Here is a 13,592-nt window from a genome sequence, read left to right on the forward strand (position 1 = left end):
CCACCTTTAAAAAGGAGGGTGACCTCTGGGATCTGGCAGCAGGATCTTTGGGAGATAAGAAAATATACTGCCTGCGATCGTGAAGTTTCAAGTCAGTCAAGAAAAGCAATCTCATGCACTGCACAAGCTCTTTCCCATGAGGCACCTCTCCTGCACTCTGTTTATGCAAATGAGCAAGCAGAGAGCTCAGGAATAAAACACCAAACTCATGTCCCCCAAAAAAGCAGCAGACAATTGCTGGATATTCCCCAACTTGTAATGCTTTTCTTTTAAACAAATGATAAACAGCCTCACCTGTGGCAAGGCTTAAAAAAATTGAATAAACTCTTAAATGTTCCTCTCCACGGAAATCTTTAGTAAAAGGCGAAAGATTTTTTCGTTTTGAAGAGAAACCAGAGTAAGTGACAATATAGCTCTCTAGGGTAAGTGGCGGCACATCAAAGACCCTGTCATTGCGAGGGTGAGGACCTGAAAGGTATTTTCAGGCTCTAAGAAAGAGGGCGAGAACCAGGCCGGTGGGCAAAACAGGCCAACATTTCAAAGTCTCTGCTCAAGGTACAAAAAGGTGGACTGTTCACATGTGTATGTCTGGGAATATGCAAATTTCTTTTGTACTCACCTCAGCTCATTAGGAGTTGTCGGGGCTGCTGGGGAAGGGGAACAGGAAATGTGAATCAGGCTTTTAGTTAAGTGGCACTGTAGGCCTTTTGTCCCCTAGCCATTTTACGCTTTCAACACCATCCCTCCAATCGATATGCTCAGAGCCACCACTGTGCTCTACACATAGCCATGCACCGTATGTGCCTTTTTCACACGTACTTTCATTAAACCTGAATATAGAAGGATATATCTGTCTAGGCTGGAGACACATGAAACAAGTCTGACGTGCCCCTTCAAGTCTACCTGAGAGGAAGCTGACTCAGGATTGGTGACCTCTCAGGGCACCTCTAAACGGACACAAATAACGGGCAAGCCCTATGAAAAGCACAGCATGAGTCTTGGTCCCACCTTTAAAAAGGAGGGTGACCTCTGGGATCTGGCAGCAGGATCTTTGGGAGATAAGAAAATATACTGCCTGCGATCGTGAAGTTTCAAGTCAGTCAAGAAAAGCAATCTCATGCACTGCACAAGCTCTTTCCCATGAGGCACCTCTCCTGCACTCTGTTTATGCAAATGAGCAAGCAGAGAGCTCAGGAATAAAACACCAAACTCATGTCCCCCAAAAAAGCAGCAGACAATTGCTGGATATTCCCCAACTTGTAATGCTTTTCTTTTAAACAAATGATAAACAGCCTCACCTGTGGCAAGGCTTAAAAAAATTGAATAAACTCTTAAATGTTCCTCTCCACGGAAATCTTTAGTAAAAGGCGAAAGATTTTTTCGTTTTGAAGAGAAACCAGAGTAAGTGACAATATAGCTCTCTAGGGTAAGTGGCGGCACATCAAAGACCCTGTCATTGCGAGGGTGAGGACCTGAAAGGTATTTTCAGGCTCTAAGAAAGAGGGCGAGAACCAGGCCGGTGGGCAAAACAGGCCAACATTTCAAAGTCTCTGCTCAAGGTACAAAAAGGTGGACTGTTCACATGTGTATGTCTGGGAATATGCAAATTTCTTTTGTACTCACCTAAGCTCATTAGGAGTTGTCGGGGCTGCTGGGGAAGGGGAACAGGAAATGTGAATCAGGCTTTTAGTTAAGTGGCACTGTAGGCCTTTTGTCCCCTAGCCATTTTACGCTTTCAACACGCTCTACACATAGCCATGCACCGTATGTGCCTTTTTCACACGTACTTTCATTAAACCTGAATATAGAAGGATATATCTGTCTAGGCTGGAGACACGTGAAACAAGTCTGACGTGCCCCTTCAAGTCTACCTGAGAGGAAGCTGACTCAGGATTGGCGACCTCTCAGGGCACCTCTAAACGGGCACAAATAACGGGCAAGCCCTATGAAAAGCACAGCATGAGTCTTGGTCCCACCTTTAAAAAGGAGGGTGACCTCTGGGATCTGGCAGCAGGATCTTTGGGAGATAAGAAAATATACTGCCTGCGATCGTGAAGTTTCAAGTCAGTCAAGAAAAGCAATCTCATGCACTGCACAAGCTCTTTCCCATGAGGCACCTCTCCTGCACTCTGTTTATGCAAATGAGCAAGCAGAGAGCTCAGGAATAAAACACCAAACTCATGTCCCCCAAAAAAGCAGCAGACAATTGCTGGATATTCCCCAACTTGTAATGCTTTTCTTTTAAACAAATGATAAACAGCCTCACCTGTGGCAAGGCTTAAAAAAATTGAATAAACTCTTAAATGTTCCTCTCCACGGAAATCTTTAGTAAAAGGCGAAAGATTTTTTCGTTTTGAAGAGAAACCAGAGTAAGTGACAATATAGCTCTCTAGGGTAAGTGGCGGCACATCAAAGACCCTGTCATTGCGAGGGTGAGGACCTGAAAGGTATTTTCAGGCTCTAAGAAAGAGGGCGAGAACCAGGCCGGTGGGCAAAACAGGCCAACATTTCAAAGTCTCTGCTCAAGGTACAAAAAGGTGGACTGTTCACATGTGTATGTCTGGGAATATGCAAATTTCTTTTGTACTCACCTCAGCTCATTAGGAGTTGTCGGGGCTGCTGGGGAAGGGGAACAGGAAATGTGAATCAGGCTTTTAGTTAAGTGGCACTGTAGGCCTTTTGTCCCCTAGCCATTTTACGCTTTCAACACCATCTCTCCAATCGATATGCTCAGAGCCACCACTGTGCTCTACACATAGCCATGCACCGTATGTGCCTTTTTCACACGTACTTTCATTAAACCTGAATATAGAAGGATATATCTGTCTAGGCTGGAGACACATGAAACAAGTCTGACGTGCCCCTTCAAGTCTACCTGAGAGGAAGCTGACTCAGGATTGGTGACCTCTCACGGGCACAAATAAGGGGCAAGCCCTATGAAAAGCACAGCATGAGTCTTGGTCCCACCTTTAAAAAGGAGGGTGACCTCTGGGATCTGGCAGCAGGATCTTTGGGAGATAAGAAAATATACTGCCTGCGATCGTGAAGTTTGAAGTCAGTCAAGAAAAGCAATCTCATGCACTGCACAAGCTCTTTCCCATGAGGCACCTCTCCTGCACTCTGTTTATGCAAATGAGCAAGCAGAGAGCTCAGGAATAAAACACCAAACTCATGTCCCCCAAAAAAGCAGCAGACAATTGCTGGATATTCCCCAACTTCTAATACTTTTCTTTTAAACAAATGATAAACAGCCTCACCTGTGGCAAGGCTTAAAAAAATTGAATAAACTCTTAAATGTTCCTCGCCACGGAAATCTTTAGTAAAAGGCGAAAGATTTTTTCGTTTTGAAGAGAAACCAGAATAAGTGACAATATAGCTCTCTAGGGTAAGTGGCGCCACATCAAAGACCCTGTCATTGCGAGGGTGAGGACCTGAAAGGTATTTTCAGGCTCTAAGAAAGAGGGCGAGAACCAGGCCGGTGGGCAAAACAGGCCAACATTTCAGAGTCTCTGCTCAAGGTACAAAAAGGTGGACAGTTCACATGTGTATGTCTGGGAATATGCAAATTTCTTTTGTACTCACCTCAGCTCATTAGGAGTTGTCGGGGCTGCTGGGGAAGGGGAACAGGAAATGTGAATCAGGCTTTTAGTTAAGTGGCACTGTAGGCCTTTTGTCCCCTAGCCATTTTACGCTTTCAACACCATCCCTCCAATCGATATGCTCAGAGCCACCACTGTGCTCTACACATAGCCATGCACCGTATGTGCCTTTTTCACACGTACTTTCATTAAACCTGAATATAGAAGGATATATCTGTCTAGGCTGGAGACACATGAAACAAGTCTGACGTGCCCCTTCAAGTCTACCTGAGAGGAAGCTGACTCAGGATTGGTGACCTCTCAGGGCACCTCTAAACGGACACAAATAACGGGCAAGCCCTATGAAAAGCACAGCATGAGTCTTGGTCCCACCTTTAAAAAGGAGGGTGACTTCTGGGATCTGGCAGCAGGATCTTTGGGAGATAAGAAAATATACTGCCTGCGATCGTGAAGTTTCAAGTCAGTCAAGAAAAGCAATCTCATGCACTGCACAAGCTCTTTCCCATGAGGCACCTCTCCTGCACTCTGTTTATGCAAATGAGCAAGCAGAGAGCTCAGGAATAAAACACCAAACTCATGTCCCCCAAAAAAGCAGCAGACAATTTCTGGATATTCCCCAACTTGTAATGCTTTTCTTTTAAACAAATGATAAACAGCCTCACCTGTGGCAAGGCTTAAAAAAATTGAATAAACTCTTAAATGTTCCTCTCCACGGAAATCTTTAGTAAAAGGCGAAAGATTTTTTCGTTTTGAAGAGAAACCAGAGTAAGTGACAATATAGCTCTCTAGGGTAAGTGGCGGCACATCAAAGACCCTGTCATTGCGAGGGTGAGGACCTGAAAGGTATTTTCAGGCTCTAAGAAAGAGGGCGAGAACCAGGCCGGTGGGCAAAACAGGCCAACATTTCAAAGTCTCTGCTCAAGGTACAAAAAGGTGGACTGTTCACATGTGTATGTCTGGGAATATGCAAATTTCTTTTGTACTCACCTCAGCTCATTAGGAGTTGTCGGGGCTGCTGGGGAAGGGGAACAGGAAATGTGAATCAGGCTTTTAGTTAAGTGGCACTGTAGGCCTTTTGTCCCCTAGCCATTTTACGCTTTCAACACGCTCTACACATAGCCATGCACCGTATGTGCCTTTTTCACACGTACTTTCATTAAACCTGAATATAGAAGGATATATCTGTCTAGGCTGGAGACACGTGAAACAAGTCTGACGTGCCCCTTCAAGTCTACCTGAGAGGAAGCTGACTCAGGATTGGCGACCTCTCAGGGCACCTCTAAACGGGCACAAATAACGGGCAAGCCCTATGAAAAGCACAGCATGAGTCTTGGTCCCACCTTTAAAAAGGAGGGTGACCTCTGGGATCTGGCAGCAGGATCTTTGGGAGATAAGAAAATATACTGCCTGCGATCGTGAAGTTTCAAGTCAGTCAAGAAAAGCAATCTCATGCACTGCACAAGCTCTTTCCCATGAGGCACCTCTCCTGCACTCTGTTTATGCAAATGAGCAAGCAGAGAGCTCAGGAATAAAACACCAAACTCATGTCCCCCAAAAAAGCAGCAGACAATTGCTGGATATTCCCCAACTTGTAATGCTTTTCTTTTAAACAAATGATAAACAGCCTCACCTGTGGCAAGGCTTAAAAAAATTGAATAAACTCTTAAATGTTCCTCTCCACGGAAATCTTTAGTAAAAGGCGAAAGATTTTTTCGTTTTGAAGAGAAACCAGAGTAAGTGACAATATAGCTCTCTAGGGTAAGTGGCGGCACATCAAAGACCCTGTCATTGCGAGGGTGAGGACCTGAAAGGTATTTTCAGGCTCTAAGAAAGAGGGCGAGAACCAGGCCGGTGGGCAAAACAGGCCAACATTTCAAAGTCTCTGCTCAAGGTACAAAAAGGTGGACTGTTCACATGTGTATGTCTGGGAATATGCAAATTTCTTTTGTACTCACCTCAGCTCATTAGGAGTTGTCGGGGCTGCTGGGGAAGGGGAACAGGAAATGTGAATCAGGCTTTTAGTTAAGTGGCACTGTAGGCCTTTTGTCCCCTAGCCATTTTACGCTTTCAACACCATCTCTCCAATCGATATGCTCAGAGCCACCACTGTGCTCTACACATAGCCATGCACCGTATGTGCCTTTTTCACACGTACTTTCATTAAACCTGAATATAGAAGGATATATCTGTCTAGGCTGGAGACACATGAAACAAGTCTGACGTGCCCCTTCAAGTCTACCTGAGAGGAAGCTGACTCAGGATTGGTGACCTCTCACGGGCACAAATAAGGGGCAAGCCCTATGAAAAGCACAGCATGAGTCTTGGTCCCACCTTTAAAAAGGAGGGTGACCTCTGGGATCTGGCAGCAGGATCTTTGGGAGATAAGAAAATATACTGCCTGCGATCGTGAAGTTTGAAGTCAGTCAAGAAAAGCAATCTCATGCACTGCACAAGCTCTTTCCCATGAGGCACCTCTCCTGCACTCTGTTTATGCAAATGAGCAAGCAGAGAGCTCAGGAATAAAACACCAAACTCATGTCCCCCAAAAAAGCAGCAGACAATTGCTGGATATTCCCCAACTTCTAATACTTTTCTTTTAAACAAATGATAAACAGCCTCACCTGTGGCAAGGCTTAAAAAAATTGAATAAACTCTTAAATGTTCCTCGCCACGGAAATCTTTAGTAAAAGGCGAAAGATTTTTTCGTTTTGAAGAGAAACCAGAATAAGTGACAATATAGCTCTCTAGGGTAAGTGGCGCCACATCAAAGACCCTGTCATTGCGAGGGTGAGGACCTGAAAGGTATTTTCAGGCTCTAAGAAAGAGGGCGAGAACCAGGCCGGTGGGCAAAACAGGCCAACATTTCAGAGTCTCTGCTCAAGGTACAAAAAGGTGGACTGTTCACATGTGTATGTCTGGGAATATGCAAATTTCTTTTGTACTCACCTCAGCTCATTAGGAGTTGTCGGGGCTGCTGGGGAAGGGGAACAGGAAATGTGAATCAGGCTTTTAGTTAAGTGGCACTGTAGGCCTTTTGTCCCCTAGCCATTTTACGCTTTCAACACCATCCCTCCAATCGATATGCTCAGAGCCACCACTGTGCTCTACACATAGCCATGCACCGTATGTGCCTTTTTCACACGTACTTTCATTAAACCTGAATATAGAAGGATATATCTGTCTAGGCTGGAGACACGTGAAACAAGTCTGACGTGCCCCTTCAAGTCTACCTGAGAGGAAGCTGACTCAGGATTGGCGACCTCTCAGGGCACAAATAACGGGCAAGCCCTATGAAAAGCACAGCATGAGTCTTGGTCCCACCTTTAAAAAGGAGGGTGACCTCTGGGATCTGGCAGCAGGATCTTTGGGAGATAAGAAAATATACTGCCTGCAATCGTGAAGTTTCAAGTCAGTCAAGAAAAGCAATCTCATGCACTGCACAAGCTCTTTCCCATGAGGCACCTCTCCTGCACTCTGTTTATGCAAATGAGCAAGCAGAGAGCTCAGGAATAAAACACCAAACTCATGTCCCCCAAAAAAGCAGCAGACAATTGCTGGATATTCCCCAACTTGTAATGCTTTTCTTTTAAACAAATGATAAACAGCCTCACCTGTGGCAAGGCTTAAAAAAATTGAATAAACTCTTAAATGTTCCTCTCCACGGAAATCTTTAGTAAAAGGCGAAAGATTTTTTCGTTTTGAAGAGAAACCAGAGTAAGTGACAATATAGCTCTCTAGGGTAAGTGGCGGCACATCAAAGACCCTGTCATTGCGAGGGTGAGGACCTGAAAGGTATTTTCAGGCTCTAAGAAAGAGGGCGAGAACCAGGCCGGTGGGCAAAACAGGCCAACATTTCAAAGTCTCTGCTCAAGGTACAAAAAGGTGGACTGTTCACATGTGTATGTCTGGGAATATGCAAATTTCTTTTGTACTCACCTCAGCTCATTAGGAGTTGTCGGGGCTGCTGGGGAAGGGGAACAGGAAATGTGAATCAGGCTTTTAGTTAAGTGGCACTGTAGGCCTTTTGTCCCCTAGCCATTTTACGCTTTCAACACGCTCTACACATAGCCATGCACCGTATGTGCCTTTTTCACACGTACTTTCATTAAACCTGAATATAGAAGGATATATCTGTCTAGGCTGGAGACACGTGAAACAAGTCTGACGTGCCCCTTCAAGTCTACCTGAGAGGAAGCTGACTCAGGATTGGCGACCTCAACGGGCACCTCTAACGGGCAAGCCCTATGAAAAGCACAGCATGAGTCTTGGTCCCACCTTTAAAAAGGAGGGTGACCTCTGGGATCTGGCAGCAGGATCTTTGGGAGATAAGAAAATATACTGCCTGCGATCGTGAAGTTTCAAGTCAGTCAAGAAAAGCAATCTCATGCACTGCACAAGCTCTTTCCCATGAGGCACCTCTCCTGCACTCTGTTTATGCAAATGAGCAAGCAGAGAGCTCAGGAATAAAACACCAAACTCATGTCCCCCAAAAAAGCAGCAGACAATTGCTGGATATTCCCCAACTTGTAATGCTTTTCTTTTAAACAAATGATAAACAGCCTCACCTGTGGCAAGGCTTAAAAAAATTGAATAAACTCTTAAATGTTCCTCTCCACGGAAATCTTTAGTAAAAGGCGAAAGATTTTTTCGTTTTGAAGAGAAACCAGAGTAAGTGACAATATAGCTCTCTAGGGTAAGTGGCGGCACATCAAAGACCCTGTCATTGCGAGGGTGAGGACCTGAAAGGTATTTTCAGGCTCTAAGAAAGAGGGCGAGAACCAGGCCGGTGGGCAAAACAGGCCAACATTTCAAAGTCTCTGCTCAAGGTACAAAAAGGTGGACTGTTCACATGTGTATGTCTGGGAATATGCAAATTTCTTTTGTACTCACCTCAGCTCATTAGGAGTTGTCGGGGCTGCTGGGGAAGGGGAACAGGAAATGTGAATCAGGCTTTTAGTTAAGTGGCACTGTAGGCCTTTTGTCCCCTAGCCATTTTACGCTTTCAACACGCTCTACACATAGCCATGCACCGTATGTGCCTTTTTCACACGTACTTTCATTAAACCTGAATATAGAAGGATATATCTGTCTAGGCTGGAGACACGTGAAACAAGTCTGACGTGCCCCTTCAAGTCTACCTGAGAGGAAGCTGACTCAGGATTGGCGACCTCAACGGGCACAAATAATGGGCAAGCCCTATGAAAAGCACAGCATGAGTCTTGGTCCCACCTTTAAAAAGGAGGGTGACCTCTGGGATCTGGCAGCAGGATCTTTGGGAGATAAGAAAATATACTGCCTGCGATCGTGAAGTTTCAAGTCAGTCAAGAAAAGCAATCTCATGCACTGCACAAGCTCTTTCCCATGAGGCACCTCTCCTGCACTCTGTTTATGCAAATGAGCAAGCAGAGAGCTCAGGAATAAAACACCAAACTCATGTCCCCCAAAAAAGCAGCAGACAATTGCTGGATATTCCCCAACTTGTAATGCTTTTCTTTTAAACAAATGATAAACAGCCTCACCTGTGGCAAGGCTTAAAAAAATTGAATAAACTCTTAAATGTTCCTCTCCACGGAAATCTTTAGTAAAAGGCGAAAGATTTTTTCGTTTTGAAGAGAAACCAGAGTAAGTGACAATATAGCTCTCTAGGGTAAGTGGCGGCACATCAAAGACCCTGTCATTGCGAGGGTGAGGACCTGAAAGGTATTTTCAGGCTCTAAGAAAGAGGGCGAGAACCAGGCCGGTGGGCAAAACAGGCCAACATTTCAAAGTCTCTGCTCAAGGTACAAAAAGGTGGACTGTTCACATGTGTATGTCTGGGAATATGCAAATTTCTTTTGTACTCACCTCAGCTCATTAGGAGTTGTCGGGGCTGCTGGGGAAGGGGAACAGGAAATGTGAATCAGGCTTTTAGTTAAGTGGCACTGTAGGCCTTTTGTCCCCTAGCCATTTTACGCTTTCAACACCATCCCTCCAATCGATATGCTCAGAGCCACCACTGTGCTCTACACATAGCCATGCACCGTATGTGCCTTTTTCACACGTACTTTCATTAAACCTGAATATAGAAGGATATATCTGTCTAGGCTGGAGACACATGAAACAAGTCTGACGTGCCCCTTCAAGTCTACCTGAGAGGAAGCTGACTCAGGATTGGTGACCTCTCAGGGCACCTCTAAACGGACACAAATAACGGGCAAGCCCTATGAAAAGCACAGCATGAGTCTTGGTCCCACCTTTAAAAAGGAGGGTGACCTCTGGGATCTGGCAGCAGGATCTTTGGGAGATAAGAAAATATACTGCCTGCGATCGTGAAGTTTCAAGTCAGTCAAGAAAAGCAATCTCATGCACTGCACAAGCTCTTTCCCATGAGGCACCTCTCCTGCACTCTGTTTATGCAAATGAGCAAGCAGAGAGCTCAGGAATAAAACACCAAACTCATGTCCCCCAAAAAAGCAGCAGACAATTTCTGGATATTCCCCAACTTGTAATGCTTTTCTTTTAAACAAATGATAAACAGCCTCACCTGTGGCAAGGCTTAAAAAAATTGAATAAACTCTTAAATGTTCCTCTATACGGAAATCTTTAGTAAAAGGCGAAAGATTTTTTCGTTTTGAAGAGAAACCAGAGTAAGTGACAATATAGCTCTCTAGGGTAAGTGGCGGCACATCAAAGACCCTGTCATTGCGAGGGTGAGGACCTGAAAGGTATTTTCAGGCTCTAAGAAAGAGGGCGAGAACCAGGCCGGTGGGCAAAACAGGCCAACATTTCAAAGTCTCTGCTCAAGGTACAAAAAGGTGGACTGTTCACATGTGTATGTCTGGGAATATGCAAATTTCTTTTGTACTCACCTCAGCTCATTAGGAGTTGTCGGGGCTGCTGGGGAAGGGGAACAGGAAATGTGAATCAGGCTTTTAGTTAAGTGGCACTGTAGGCCTTTTGTCCCCTAGCCATTTTACGCTTTCAACACGCTCTACACATAGCCATGCACCGTATGTGCCTTTTTCACACGTACTTTCATTAAACCTGAATATAGAAGGATATATCTGTCTAGGCTGGAGACACATGAAACAAGTCTGACGTGCCCCTTCAAGTCTACCTGAGAGGAAGCTGACTCAGGATTGGTGACCTCTCAGGGCACCTCTAAACGGACACAAATAACGGGCAAGCCCTATGAAAAGCACAGCATGAGTCTTGGTCCCACCTTTAAAAAGGAGGGTGACCTCTGGGATCTGGCAGCAGGATCTTTGGGAGATAAGAAAATATACTGCCTGCGATCGTGAAGTTTCAAGTCAGTCAAGAAAAGCAATCTCATGCACTGCACAAGCTCTTTCCCATGAGGCACCTCTCCTGCACTCTGTTTATGCAAATGAGCAAGCAGAGAGCTCAGGAATAAAACACCAAACTCATGTCCCCCAAAAAAGCAGCAGACAATTGCTGGATATTCCCCAACTTGTAATGCTTTTCTTTTAAACAAATGATAAACAGCCTCACCTGTGGCAAGGCTTAAAAAAATTGAATAAACTCTTAAATGTTCCTCTCCACGGAAATCTTTAGTAAAAGGCGAAAGATTTTTTCGTTTTGAAGAGAAACCAGAGTAAGTGACAATATAGCTCTCTAGGGTAAGTGGCGGCACATCAAAGACCCTGTCATTGCGAGGGTGAGGACCTGAAAGGTATTTTCAGGCTCTAAGAAAGAGGGCGAGAACCAGGCCGGTGGGCAAAACAGGCCAACATTTCAAAGTCTCTGCTCAAGGTACAAAAAGGTGGACTGTTCACATGTGTATGTCTGGGAATATGCAAATTTCTTTTGTACTCACCTCAGCTCATTAGGAGTTGTTGGGGCTGCTGGGGAAGGGGAACAGGAAATGTGAATCAGGCTTTTAGTTAAGTGGCACTGTAGGCCTTTTGTCCCCTAGCCATTTTACGCTTTCAACACGCTCTACACATAGCCATGCACCGTATGTGCCTTTTTCACACGTACTTTCATTAAACCTGAATATAGAAGGATATATCTGTCTAGGCTGGAGACACGTGAAACAAGTCTGACGTGCCCCTTCAAGTCTACCTGAGAGGAAGCTGACTCAGGATTGGCGACCTCAACGGGCACCTCTAACGGGCAAGCCCTATGAAAAGCACAGCATGAGTCTTGGTCCCACCTTTAAAAAGGAGGGTGACCTCTGGGATCTGGCAGCAGGATCTTTGGGAGATAAGAAAATATACTGCCTGCGATCGTGAAGTTTCAAGTCAGTCAAGAAAAGCAATCTCATGCACTGCACAAGCTCTTTCCCATGAGGCACCTCTCCTGCACTCTGTTTATGCAAATGAGCAAGCAGAGAGCTCAGGAATAAAACACCAAACTCATGTCCCCCAAAAAAGCAGCAGACAATTGCTGGATATTCCCCAACTTGTAATGCTTTTCTTTTAAACAAATGATAAACAGCCTCACCTGTGGCAAGGCTTAAAAAAATTGAATAAACTCTTAAATGTTCCTCTCCACGGAAATCTTTAGTAAAAGGCGAAAGATTTTTTCGTTTTGAAGAGAAACCAGAGTAAGTGACAATATAGCTCTCTAGGGTAAGTGGCGGCACATCAAAGACCCTGTCATTGCGAGGGTGAGGACCTGAAAGGTATTTTCAGGCTCTAAGAAAGAGGGCGAGAACCAGGCCGGTGGGCAAAACAGGCCAACATTTCAAAGTCTCTGCTCAAGGTACAAAAAGGTGGACTGTTCACATGTGTATGTCTGGGAATATGCAAATTTCTTTTGTACTCACCTCAGCTCATTAGGAGTTGTCGGGGCTGCTGGGGAAGGGGAACAGGAAATGTGAATCAGGCTTTTAGTTAAGTGGCACTGTAGGCCTTTTGTCCCCTAGCCATTTTACGCTTTCAACACGCTCTACACATAGCCATGCACCGTATGTGCCTTTTTCACACGTACTTTCATTAAACCTGAATATAGAAGGATATATCTGTCTAGGCTGGAGACACGTGAAACAAGTCTGACGTGCCCCTTCAAGTCTACCTGAGAGGAAGCTGACTCAGGATTGGCGACCTCAACGGGCACAAATAATGGGCAAGCCCTATGAAAAGCACAGCATGAGTCTTGGTCCCACCTTTAAAAAGGAGGGTGACCTCTGGGATCTGGCAGCAGGATCTTTGGGAGATAAGAAAATATACTGCCTGCGATCGTGAAGTTTCAAGTCAGTCAAGAAAAGCAATCTCATGCACTGCACAAGCTCTTTCCCATGAGGCACCTCTCCTGCACTCTGTTTATGCAAATGAGCAAGCAGAGAGCTCAGGAATAAAACACCAAACTCATGTCCCCCAAAAAAGCAGCAGACAATTGCTGGATATTCCCCAACTTGTAATGCTTTTCTTTTAAACGAATGATAAACAGCCTCACCTGTGGCAAGGCTTAAAAAAATTGAATAAACTCTTAAATGTTCCTCTCCACGGAAATCTTTAGTAAAAGGCGAAAGATTTTTTCGTTTTGAAGAGAAACCAGAGTAAGTGACAATATAGCTCTCTAGGGTAAGTGGCGGCACATCAAAGACCCTGTCATTGCGAGGGTGAGGACCTGAAAGGTATTTTCAGGCTCTAAGAAAGAGGGCGAGAACCAGGCCGATGGGCAAAACAGGCCAACATTTCAAAGTCTCTGCTCAAGGTACAAAAAGGTGGACTGTTCACATGTGTATGTCTGGGAATATGCAAATTTCTTTTGTACTCACCTCAGCTCATTAGGAGTTGTCGGGGCTGCTGGGGAAGGGGAACAGGAAATGTGAATCAGGCTTTTAGTTAAGTGGCACTGTAGGCCTTTTGTCCCCTAGCCATTTTACGCTTTCAACACCATCCCTCCAATCGATATGCTCAGAGCCACCACTGTGCTCTACACATAGCCATGCACCGTATGTGCCTTTTTCACACGTACTTTCATTAAACCTGAATATAGAAGGATATATCTGTCTAGGCTGGAGACACATGAAACAAGTCTGACGTG

At 45.0% G+C, this 13,592-nt stretch overlaps 14 non-coding genes across 14 annotated transcripts; all 14 read right to left on the reverse strand.

Annotated features, from left to right (window-relative positions):
- Positions 1-286: 286 nt before the first annotated feature.
- On the reverse strand, positions 287-401 carry LOC146773613 (U5 spliceosomal RNA). The gene has a single exon (XR_014975027.1). It is a non-coding gene; the product is annotated as a U5 spliceosomal RNA (small nuclear RNA).
- Positions 402-1,290: 889 nt separating this feature from the next.
- Positions 1,291-1,405, reverse strand: LOC146773614 (U5 spliceosomal RNA). Its single transcript, XR_014975028.1, has one exon. It is a non-coding gene; the product is annotated as a U5 spliceosomal RNA (small nuclear RNA).
- An 853-nt stretch (positions 1,406-2,258) lies between these two features.
- On the reverse strand, positions 2,259-2,373 carry LOC146773615 (U5 spliceosomal RNA). The gene has a single exon (XR_014975029.1). It is a non-coding gene; the product is annotated as a U5 spliceosomal RNA (small nuclear RNA).
- Positions 2,374-3,249: 876 nt separating this feature from the next.
- LOC146773616 (U5 spliceosomal RNA) lies at positions 3,250-3,364 on the reverse strand. The gene has a single exon (XR_014974582.1). It is a non-coding gene; the product is annotated as a U5 spliceosomal RNA (small nuclear RNA).
- Positions 3,365-4,253: 889 nt separating this feature from the next.
- LOC146773617 (U5 spliceosomal RNA) lies at positions 4,254-4,368 on the reverse strand. The gene has a single exon (XR_014975030.1). It is a non-coding gene; the product is annotated as a U5 spliceosomal RNA (small nuclear RNA).
- Positions 4,369-5,221: 853 nt separating this feature from the next.
- Positions 5,222-5,336, reverse strand: LOC146773618 (U5 spliceosomal RNA). Its single transcript, XR_014975031.1, has one exon. It is a non-coding gene; the product is annotated as a U5 spliceosomal RNA (small nuclear RNA).
- Positions 5,337-6,212: 876 nt separating this feature from the next.
- Positions 6,213-6,327, reverse strand: LOC146773619 (U5 spliceosomal RNA). The gene has a single exon (XR_014974583.1). It is a non-coding gene; the product is annotated as a U5 spliceosomal RNA (small nuclear RNA).
- Positions 6,328-7,202: 875 nt separating this feature from the next.
- Positions 7,203-7,317, reverse strand: LOC146773620 (U5 spliceosomal RNA). The gene has a single exon (XR_014975032.1). It is a non-coding gene; the product is annotated as a U5 spliceosomal RNA (small nuclear RNA).
- An 839-nt stretch (positions 7,318-8,156) lies between these two features.
- LOC146773621 (U5 spliceosomal RNA) lies at positions 8,157-8,271 on the reverse strand. The gene has a single exon (XR_014975033.1). It is a non-coding gene; the product is annotated as a U5 spliceosomal RNA (small nuclear RNA).
- Positions 8,272-9,110: 839 nt separating this feature from the next.
- On the reverse strand, positions 9,111-9,225 carry LOC146773622 (U5 spliceosomal RNA). The gene has a single exon (XR_014975034.1). It is a non-coding gene; the product is annotated as a U5 spliceosomal RNA (small nuclear RNA).
- An 889-nt stretch (positions 9,226-10,114) lies between these two features.
- On the reverse strand, positions 10,115-10,229 carry LOC146773623 (U5 spliceosomal RNA). The gene has a single exon (XR_014974676.1). It is a non-coding gene; the product is annotated as a U5 spliceosomal RNA (small nuclear RNA).
- An 853-nt stretch (positions 10,230-11,082) lies between these two features.
- Positions 11,083-11,197, reverse strand: LOC146773624 (U5 spliceosomal RNA). Its single transcript, XR_014975035.1, has one exon. It is a non-coding gene; the product is annotated as a U5 spliceosomal RNA (small nuclear RNA).
- An 839-nt stretch (positions 11,198-12,036) lies between these two features.
- LOC146773625 (U5 spliceosomal RNA) lies at positions 12,037-12,151 on the reverse strand. Its single transcript, XR_014975036.1, has one exon. It is a non-coding gene; the product is annotated as a U5 spliceosomal RNA (small nuclear RNA).
- Positions 12,152-12,990: 839 nt separating this feature from the next.
- Positions 12,991-13,105, reverse strand: LOC146773626 (U5 spliceosomal RNA). Its single transcript, XR_014975037.1, has one exon. It is a non-coding gene; the product is annotated as a U5 spliceosomal RNA (small nuclear RNA).
- Between the last annotated feature and the right edge of the window lie 487 nt (positions 13,106-13,592).

This window comes from Triturus cristatus, chromosome 12 (assembly GCF_964204655.1).
Source record: "Triturus cristatus chromosome 12, aTriCri1.1, whole genome shotgun sequence".
Taxonomy (NCBI): domain Eukaryota; kingdom Metazoa; phylum Chordata; class Amphibia; order Caudata; family Salamandridae; genus Triturus; species Triturus cristatus.